This window comes from Nicotiana tabacum, chromosome 19, assembly GCF_000715075.1.
Source record: "Nicotiana tabacum cultivar K326 chromosome 19, ASM71507v2, whole genome shotgun sequence".
In the NCBI taxonomy this organism is placed as follows: Eukaryota; Viridiplantae; Streptophyta; class Magnoliopsida; order Solanales; family Solanaceae; genus Nicotiana; species Nicotiana tabacum.
This window is the reverse complement of record NC_134098.1, coordinates 101,050,732-101,061,007: the sequence shown is the minus strand read 5'-3', so window position 1 is coordinate 101,061,007 and position 10,276 is coordinate 101,050,732.

The window sequence follows — 10,276 nt, the reverse complement described above, 5'->3', positions numbered from 1 at the left end:
AATCGCACGACAGAGAAGAAAGAAGTGAAACTTGTTCCTAAACTTCATAGCCTCTAGAAGATAAGCACAGACGTCTCCATACCGATCCTCGAGACTCTACTAAGCTTGCTCGTGAATCGTGAGACCTAAGCAACCTAGTGCTCTGATACCAACTGTCACGACCCAAAATTTCCCACCGACGGGACCGTGATGGCGCCTAACATTTCACTTGCTAGACAAGCCAATGTTAGAGAATCATTTACCAATTTCTTATTTCCATTCAGTAATAATAAAAAAAATAATTAACTAATATGGAATATAATAAGTGCGGAATATCATAAAATTGTATTAACTACTACCACCCGAATCTGGTATCACCATTCACGAGCATTCTAGAATTTAGTCTTAAAGAAATACAACTGTATGAATGAAAGAAAACAGTAGGACATAAAAAATAAACGGGGACTTCAAGGTCTATTAACGCCGACAGATCTACCTTGAGTCTCCGGACATCGGATCAGTAGCAAATCTCGATCAACCTGAGCCGGTATCAAAATCTGCACAGAAAGTGCAGAGTGCAGCATCAGTACAACCGACCCCATGTACTGTTAAGTGTCGAGCCTAACCTCGGCGAAGTAGTGACGAGGCTAGGACAAGACACCTACATATAACCTGAAGAATATAATCATGTTAGTGGCAACAATAGTAAATAAAGAAATAATGCAGAAATAATAGGAAGGGGACATACAGTGGGGAATACAAGATAAAGAGTGAGAATAATGAAAAGACAGAATTAAACAGAAAATCCTTAAACGAATTGAGCAATTAAAACAGCAAAGGAAAACTGCACGGCATCACCCTTCGTGCTTTTACTCTTACCCTCACCAAGTAACAAATAAGACTGCACGGCATCACCCTTCGTGCTTTTACTCTCTTTCTCACAATATAAATAATTCATGCACGACATCACCCTTCGTACTTTACACTCTTCCTCACCATATAATTAAATTATGCACGGCATCACCCTTCGTGCTTTACACTCTTCCTCATTATATAATTAAATTATGTACGGCATCACCTTTCGTGTTTTACACTCTTCCTCACAATATAATTAAATTATGCACGGCATCACCCTTCGTTCTTTACACTCTTCCTCACAATTCACAGAATCAATAACAACGGATAAAGAGAAGTTTCACAAGAAATTAATATTTCATCAATGATTACTTTCACAATTTAACATCTCGACCTCGAATCAATATTCACAATATTATCGACCTTGGTGGAACCGGATACAAGTCTCCCAACATTTCAATAACAACAATAAGCATGGATAACCAGATTTAAGGCTACAAATTTGCAAGAAATGAAACTTCACTTGCATGCTATGACTCGACCACAACGTATAGATGCTTGTCACCTCAACTATACGTCGTATTCAACAACAAAACACGTAGCAAATATTCACACAATACCTATTCCCGCAAGCCAAAGTTAGACACAACACTAACCTCGCTCTGAAGGCCACTTAATTCTCAATCACAGCTTTTCCTTTGGAATTCACCTCTAAACCACTCGTATCTATTCACAAATGACTCATTAATATCAAATATTGCTAAAGGAATCAATTATATTTCATAAATTAAATTTCTAAACTTTTCCTCCAAAAAGTCGAAAAAATCGACCCCGGGCCCGCTTGGTCAAAACCCGATGTTCGGACCAAAATTCTCTTACCCATTCACCCCCGAGCCCGAATATATAATTGGTTGTGGAATCCGACTTCAAATCGAGGTCTAAATTCCCGAAATCCCTAATTTCTACCCTAACCCCTAATTCAACCATGAAAACTCTAGATTTTTGGTTAAAAATTCAAGAAATGTAATGGGTAATTGAAAGAAAATGGTTTAGAATCACTTACCAACACTTTGAGGAAGAAAATGACTCTTGGAAATCGCCTCTACCCGTTTGGTTCTTGAAAATGTTGAAGAAATGGCTCAAACCCGTGTTTGGAGTCTGTTTTAAGCCACTGGACAGGCCTTCATCGCATTCGCGAGAGGCCTGTCGCGTTCGCGATGCACAACGGCCTAAGACCTTCACGTTTGCGAGTCTTCCTACGCGTTCGTGTAAGGCAACTCCCCCCTAGCTTTCGCGTTCGCGACCCAGTGGACGCGTTCGCGTAGAAGAACATGACCAACCCTCCCCCAGGTCCCCAAGTGTTTCGCGTTTGCGATGGTCAGGTCACGTTCGCGAAGGGTAAATCCCCCATCACTTCACGTTCGCGACCAGGACTTCGCGTTTGCTAAGAAGAAGTCTCAGCCTCACCAGTTTACTCTTCGCGTTCGCGAGAGTACCTTCGCGAACGCGAAGAAGGACATGCCAGAACATCCCATGGCCTATCCGAAACTCACCCGAGCCCTCGGGACTCCAAACCAAACATGCACACAAGTCTAAAAACATCATACGAATGTGCTCGCACGATCAAATCGCCAAAATAACACCTAGAACTCTAAATTTAGCACCAATTCAAATGAAATTCTCAAGAACACATTAATATCCATAACTTCTCAACTGGACATCCGAATCACGTCACATCAACTCCGTTCCTCACCAAATTTCACAGACATGTCTTAAATATCGTAATGAACCTGTACCGGGCTCCGGGACCAAAATACGGACCTGATACTAACAATGCCAAATATCAATCAATTCTTAAAAACAAATAATTTCTAAACTTTTAATTTTCATCGAAAATTCATAATTTAAGCTAGGGACCTCCAAATTTGATTCTGGGCATACGTCCAGGTCCCATAATTCGATACGGACCCACTGGGATCATCAAAGCACGGATCCGGGCCCGTTTGCCAAAAATATTGACCGAAATCAACTAAAATTAACTTTTAAGGCAAAAATTCTTATTTTTATTAGTTTTCAACATAAAAGCTTTCCGAAAACCTGTCTGGACTGCGTACGCAAATCGAGGAGGGTAAAAATGAGATTTTTAAGGCTTAAGAGCGTAGATTCGAGTTCTAAAGCATAAGATGACCTTTTGGGTCATCACACTATGTTGGGTTTCACTAAGTTTATCTTGCACAATTTGCTGATGTCTCTGTATCTTTTTGTGTAGCCATAACTAGACTCTTCGTGAATCAACTACTAACTACTCGTTGGTCTATTCCCATATCTATATTCTTCGTAACCCCTTTTGGGTTATGTCCTTTGTCTTAACTTACCTCTCGTACTGGCTCCTTATGTATTGAGTGTACATTCTCACTTATTTATCAGTATCATCTGATGCGGAACCTTTACTGCCTCTCCCCGACATTATGCTTGCATAATGTTCTAGAGTCATATCATATCTGTAGGATCTGAATAAATGCAATCTCATTCCTTTCACCTTTTTACCATATTTTTTCTTTACTATAGCATAGTTACCTCTTCATCTTTGGCGTCTTTTCACATCTTTACTAATATCTTACCCGCCTTGCGGTAACCCTTCTATACCAAGGATAACTAAAGTTCTTACGCATGAGGGTGACACCTAGTGTAACTGGCACACTTAGTCCTTTAAGCTTAACTTTGCTCACTTTTGCTCGCTATAGGGAAGCGTCTTCATGAATGACCTTTAAAGGTTATTCTTCTGTTGTCCATTCTATTATCGCCGGAACGTGATCTCTAAAATTCTCATGATGCCGGCAATTGTAAAATCATTCAGTCCCTAATTCATATTCGGTTTATCTTGTTTACCAGCTTATATTAATTTCTATTACTCTGGGGTCTAACGTTTCCTTTTGGTAATCACGTTGGAGTCACCAACTTATTTCTCGAAAGAAGGATATGACTTTATGGCTTATACTCTTCTATTGTTTCAAGGTATGTCTCCTCTTTCTAGGCAAGTCTCCTCTTGTCTTTTCCTTCACTTGACTATAGACTCTGTCATCGTGTCATATTTTGATTTACCGTTATCACCCATATATCACATCTTACTCATGATGCTTCATTTACTCTCTTCTTATTCTCCGGATAATACTTTTGTCTATCACTTTATTCTGAAAACTTCAACAAAATGTTCTTTCACTTTTAACTCCCCTTGCTTCATCTCACTGGCTCTTCGAAATGCGTAACATTCTCCTTTTTTTTACTCGAGGCTGGAGTCATACTAAGGTAAATATTTATCCCTTCTAGGATTCCACTGCCTCTCTTCTGAAATTTCTGAACATTTTAGTATTCATATGTGATTGTATTATTCTAGAGTTCATCATCTGGGTGTCTCACAAGGAGATCTATTACCAGATTTGCACTATATTCAGAAATGTTAGCTAATGATAACAATCCATCCACCATTTTTGGGTTACTCTAATACTCAGCTGGATCCTAATATCCTATCCTTCTCTTAAACTATATCTGCCGGCTCCCATAGAGCATAATTAAGATGAATGTGGCCAATTGTATATAACTCTATTACTGTTGAAAGTAACTCATAATGCTTGTATTTCTCTGTCTGAATTGCAAATACTGATAATCTTCATTAACTAGGTACCTCGTGCCCTTCTTCATCTTGCTTCTTTTACTTGCCGAAACTTGTATCTACCTTCTGATTCTCTTATTTCTTTTTACCATATGGGTGGATAGATATTCTTTCCTTAGGGCTCCTTATCAAGAAGCTTACACATATTAGTACACACATGATCTGCTGAAGACCTCACATTTACTCATCATAAGCATGATGCAAAATCGAGTTCCTCTGACTTAACTCTTCCACATCCACATTCAATCTCTAACCAACTGTCTTTCTGGATGCATGTATCATTGTATTACGAGTAAAATAAAATTTAGGAGTTTGAATTCATACAACTGAGCTCTACCACACGATCTAGAGTAAGAAGAAAGATTGACAGTCCTAAATGCCCTATAGCCTCCTTCCTATAAGTGTGGTGCACAACACACCAATAAACAAGACTCTACTAGACACGGCTTGTAGACTCCCAAGGACAGAACTGCTCTGATACCACTTTCGTCATGACCCAAACTGTAGGGCCGCGACGGACACCCGATGCATAACTCAACTGAGTACCAACGTAACGTATCCTTCTTATCATACTATCATGGGTAAATGAATCGGAAAGGCCGTCATGAGATAACTAGAATTAAATATAAGAGAATACTCGACATGGGATGACCCAACATGATATAGAAGCCTATGCATGCGACATACAGGCCTATAAGGCCGACATGAACATTTGTATACTCAAAACATAGGCCGACAAGGCCATGCAAGTATCCATATACATGACATCTATCTGCAAGTCTCTACGAGTACATAAATGTCATAAAGTTCGAGATATGGCCCCGCCAAACCAATTAATACATGTCTAAATCATACTGACTAGATAGGCAACTCCGGAGCAAGTGGAGTGCACCAACACCTTCCGCTGAGCTGATAGCCTACTAGGAGGACTCTCAACTTGTCCATCGGGGCCTGCGGGCATGAAACGCAACGTCCCCAGGCAAAAGGGACGTCGTTACAAATAAAGTACCGAGTATGTAAGGCATGACAATAGTATATAAAAGACATGAAAGAAACATGGAGTAAAGAACTCAACCTGTAATTCTGAATAGCTCTATGAATCATGAAAAATTTATATTGTCATGCATGTGCATATAAATGCCATACCATGCATAGGTATATACATACATAACATCATCAAGCCTCTGAGGGCATCCCATCATATCATCTCAGCCACTTTGGGCGAAATCATCAACGTATACCAGCTGATCAGGTGGTGGTGCGTATATAACGCCATAATCTTCCCCATACACCATATACATATAATATACGCGTATATAACGCCATCTCGTCATGGGTCAATGTACATGTATAAATGAATACAATGCATAATGAAGTAAGTTAGTAAGATTTTTCGGAATGTCATAAGATCAATATGCCTTCGGTTAATATCATGAAATAATCTTTATCAACTTATGTATTTTCTTAGACCCATGAATAGACGATAGAATTATAGGACACATGGGGAATCAAGAACATAGGCACCCCTAGTACTTCTAAGAATAGAATCATTTGTGAAAGTTGCGTGCTTGCTCGTTTTGTTGCATCATATGGATCTTGCCAACAGGAAAGAAGGGATAGCCTTAACATACCTTTGCAATCTTCTCTCCAATCATCAACCAAGCTCAATATGATCTTCTTACGTCTACAATGAGTAACCCGACTCCGTCGTCATCATATAAGCATTGCAACTCTCATATTTCAAAACCAATATTCTACAAGAAAATGGACAGCATCTCCCCTGTTTTTACTACATCCCATTAGTTACTAATAGTCACCAAAGAGCCTAAAAAACAACAATATAATTCACAATAAGCTCTTAGATTACTTCAACAACCATTTTGAGCGGCAAGCTCGATTTATAATTAACAAAATATATTTAGTCCAATTCATTTTCCATGAATCTGCCTACAACTTATATAACATCATACTTATGCTTATCATATCATTTTCATCCCAAAACATCATAAGAATAATCTTCAAAAATAGTCCACACGCCTAGCACCTTAACCTTTATCGTCAACCTTTTATTTTTCATGTTATCTTCTTCAATCCACTAAATTAGCACATAGATAAGCTTAACAACAGTAGCCACAACATAATCAAACTATTTATAACAATTTTCAGCCTCAACAAACCATATATATAGCTTCAACACAGACCACAAAAAAAGATAATGATTCCTTATACGATGTCAATTACTATCTTGATGATTTTAACTCAAACAACACATGATTAACCTTAAGCACAATCAAAAATATGATTTACATACCTTAGGCAGTAGATACAACTTGAAATCCCCAGTTGGTGTAGCTCACAACAAACCTCAATCACACCACAACACTATAGAGACTCTCTTCTTCACTTAGGCTAACTTTGATGTTTGATTATGGTGTATTTCTTTGGAATTTGTTTGGAGCCTTTGGGGAATTGTTTGGGAGGGTTTGGAGAGTGTTAGTCTGGAAGGATAACGAAAAATGAGCAAAGCTCATCCCAAAAAAGAGATAAGAATAAGTGAAGGTCGGCCCCTGACCAAGTAGGTCCCATAGGGGCTTCCTACGTAGTCTCGCGAAAACGCAAATATCTCTCTACACTGATGTCGTATTGACAAACGGTTTGCGGTGTTAGAAACTAGATACATGGAGATTTAATTACATATAAACATATCTCTGTAACTCGCAATATATTGGGAGAAAACGTCCTCGCAACCTGGCCTATAAACCTGCCAGTTTCTCCGAAGTGCGATTACGTGACTTGGCGACCCTATTTTAAAAATCCATATTTCTCTACCCCGATATTGTATGAATAATGGTTTGGACCGTTGGAAAATAGGTTCAAATACCTTCAATTTTATATGATATATGTCGCAAAATGACATCATAAAGCTTACAAATTAACTTCTCAAAACGGCTCATTACAAGGCAAATCTTAGCTCGATTTTTCCGCAACTTAAATCCGATTTTTTCCAAACTTTATATTTCTTATCCAAACATCATATATAGTCATATCATGACTTTAAACTCATTTAAATCATGATTAGTAAGTCTCATATTCATTTTAACTTACTTAAGACTTCGGTAAACCTTTCTTATCCTTGTAGAAGGATTTCGTCCTTTTTGAGCTTACATTAGATAATCCTATAATGACAGTGACGTCTGAAGTACGGGGTGTAACAACATGTCCCCTTAGAAACATTTGTCCCCAAATGAATACTCTTAAAGGCTTGCGAAAATGGGACGTAACATCATTAAATCACTTCATATACTTTCAAAGAGGCTCTCATTTTCAAGCTTATATCAATTGACTTACGACGTACTTTCACGTAAAAAACATGGGGTGTAACACATCCTCCAATTTCTCATCATCCTCCATTAAAGACGAAACACCATTCTCGCCCAGTGCACTAACGTGATACGAAGAACCTATATTTTCTTCATCTTCATCACGTTCTTTAGTGTAGACCACAGTATATGGCTTTACCTTCAGTACCTCATCACATGAAACCATGACTTTTGTTTGTCGCTTCATTCTAGAAGGAACCAGACTTTGGAAATCCTTAGATATCTTCTGAATTTTGGGCGAAGCGGGTGTTCTTGTATTTCGATAATTTCTCTAGAACTTATTTCCCTTCTTTAATGGACCCAATATCTCAAATACGGAAGTTCTCACATTTAATTTTCCAAGTCAATCAAAGACAGAAGGCCTGTTAGAAGCGGCAGATTCATTTTCTACAGTGATATAATTGCTGCTCGCCCTCCTTATGGAGATGCGCATTGGTGACAGTTGCTTGTATCCCAAACCTTCACGTGGTTGCCTCGTCCCAGCTTTTGATGGGAGCTTCCCTAACTTTGACGGCTCATTGGGATTGTATCCAGCTTTTGCAAATAGCATGTACATGTTAGGATCAAAACCTTCATCTGTTTGCTTTTTAGGGAGTGCCATATTCTGTAAACGATTTTGAGCCACAAACCCTGCAAGTAGCTTTGAGGACAACTTTACTTCCTCAATTAGTTTTACCGGAAGAGTTAACTCCTTTAGCATGTTAGTTTGGAGATTAGATGATTCACCTTCATCGTTCTTCCTTTTAGGGACATATTGGAGCACAGGACTTACTTTCTTGCCATAAGACGTAATATCCCCTCTATAAGATTTATTCGCGTTGGGTTGTACCTCCTCGGTAACAGCTTTGGCTTTACTAGTAGTCACCTCAGCTCTTTTAGTGTTGGGCTCGTCATTCTTGCTTTTCATGCCATCATTAGCTTTTAGCTCCTTCACAATGCGATTTTTCAAGTAGAACTTTGCATCGGTGAAGTGTGACTCAGCCTCGGTAAATGGCTCATCGTCAGCAACTATCTTCTTCTCGACTTCACCCTCGTAGTATTTTAAACATTGATGGTAGGTAGATGGAACTACTTTATTCTCATGTATCTAAGGCCTTCCAAGCAAGACGTTGTATGAAGTCTTTGCATCGATCACATGAAGCCATGTGCTTGATTGCATATCTTCAATGGTGATTCCCAGCCTGATCACACTTATGGCTCTTTGCCCCCTCTTGGTTGAATCCTTGGATCATCACACGACTTTCTGAGAGTTCGTTCATGGGAATACCAAGTTCTTTCACAGTGCGAATTGGCAAGATGTTCACTGAGGATCCTCCATCAACCAAAATTCGATTTACTTTTTCATCATGCATATAGCCAACAAGGTACAACAGGCGGTTATGAAGAGTGTCACCTAGCAGAAGATCGTCATTTGTGAACGTGACTTTTTCCTCGCACGTGTTAACTTCTTGAGGAATAGACTCAATGAGATTTTCTGAAGATGGTGCCAATAGTCGGTCATCACACTTTTCTTCCCCTTCATCAGCATTGCAACAAGAGGCCTCAATACCATTACGGGAAATCTTCATGTGGAACCAACATGGAAAGAAATCCTCCAAGGTCACTGGATGTCGTGGCTTTTGAGGGTGGTGCACCTCCACTTTTGCTTTCTTCAAATGCCTAACTAAATTTTGTTTCCTCGCTTCTTTTACCATCATTTTCCTTATTGGTTCCTTGGTTCTTTTACAAAGCACCTCTCCAAAGGGTGGCTCACAAGTCGATGATATTTACAGTAATTTGGGTCATCAGTTTTCCCAGCTTCATTTGGCCGCTTCATCTCCGGAAGCTCGATGAGATTTAACTCGAGGAGTTCTTCAAAAATGGCAGGCACATCAGAATCCAGAAATGGGTACTCTTTCTCTTGCATTTCTTTTAGAGTCAACTTTCCACTTGGCTTATCTTGAAAAAAAATAGATTTCACACTCTTCTTCTTGCTCACCTTCTTCGTGAACTTCACAGGTGATGTGTTGAAATTCATAGCTTCTTTTCTTTTGGACTTGGGTACGAACTTGCCCCACTTCCTGACTTCTTGCTTGTCGTTCCCTTTGTGAGGTTCAGAGATAGGCAACCTTTCATTTCCAGCGGAGGCCATGCTCAATTCCATGTCATGGGCACGAGTTGCAAGTTCTTCAAATATGTTAGGCTTGATACCTTGCAAGATGTAGCACAATCCCCAATGCATGCCTTGGATGTACATCTCTATGCCAGAAGCTTCACTAAGCCTGTCTTTACAGTTGAGGCTTGCATTCCTCCAACGATTGATAAAATCGATAAATGGCTCACCCTTCCGTTGACTAGTATTTTTGAGTTCCACCATGCTCATAGTGCGTCTTGTGCTATAAAATCGATTGAG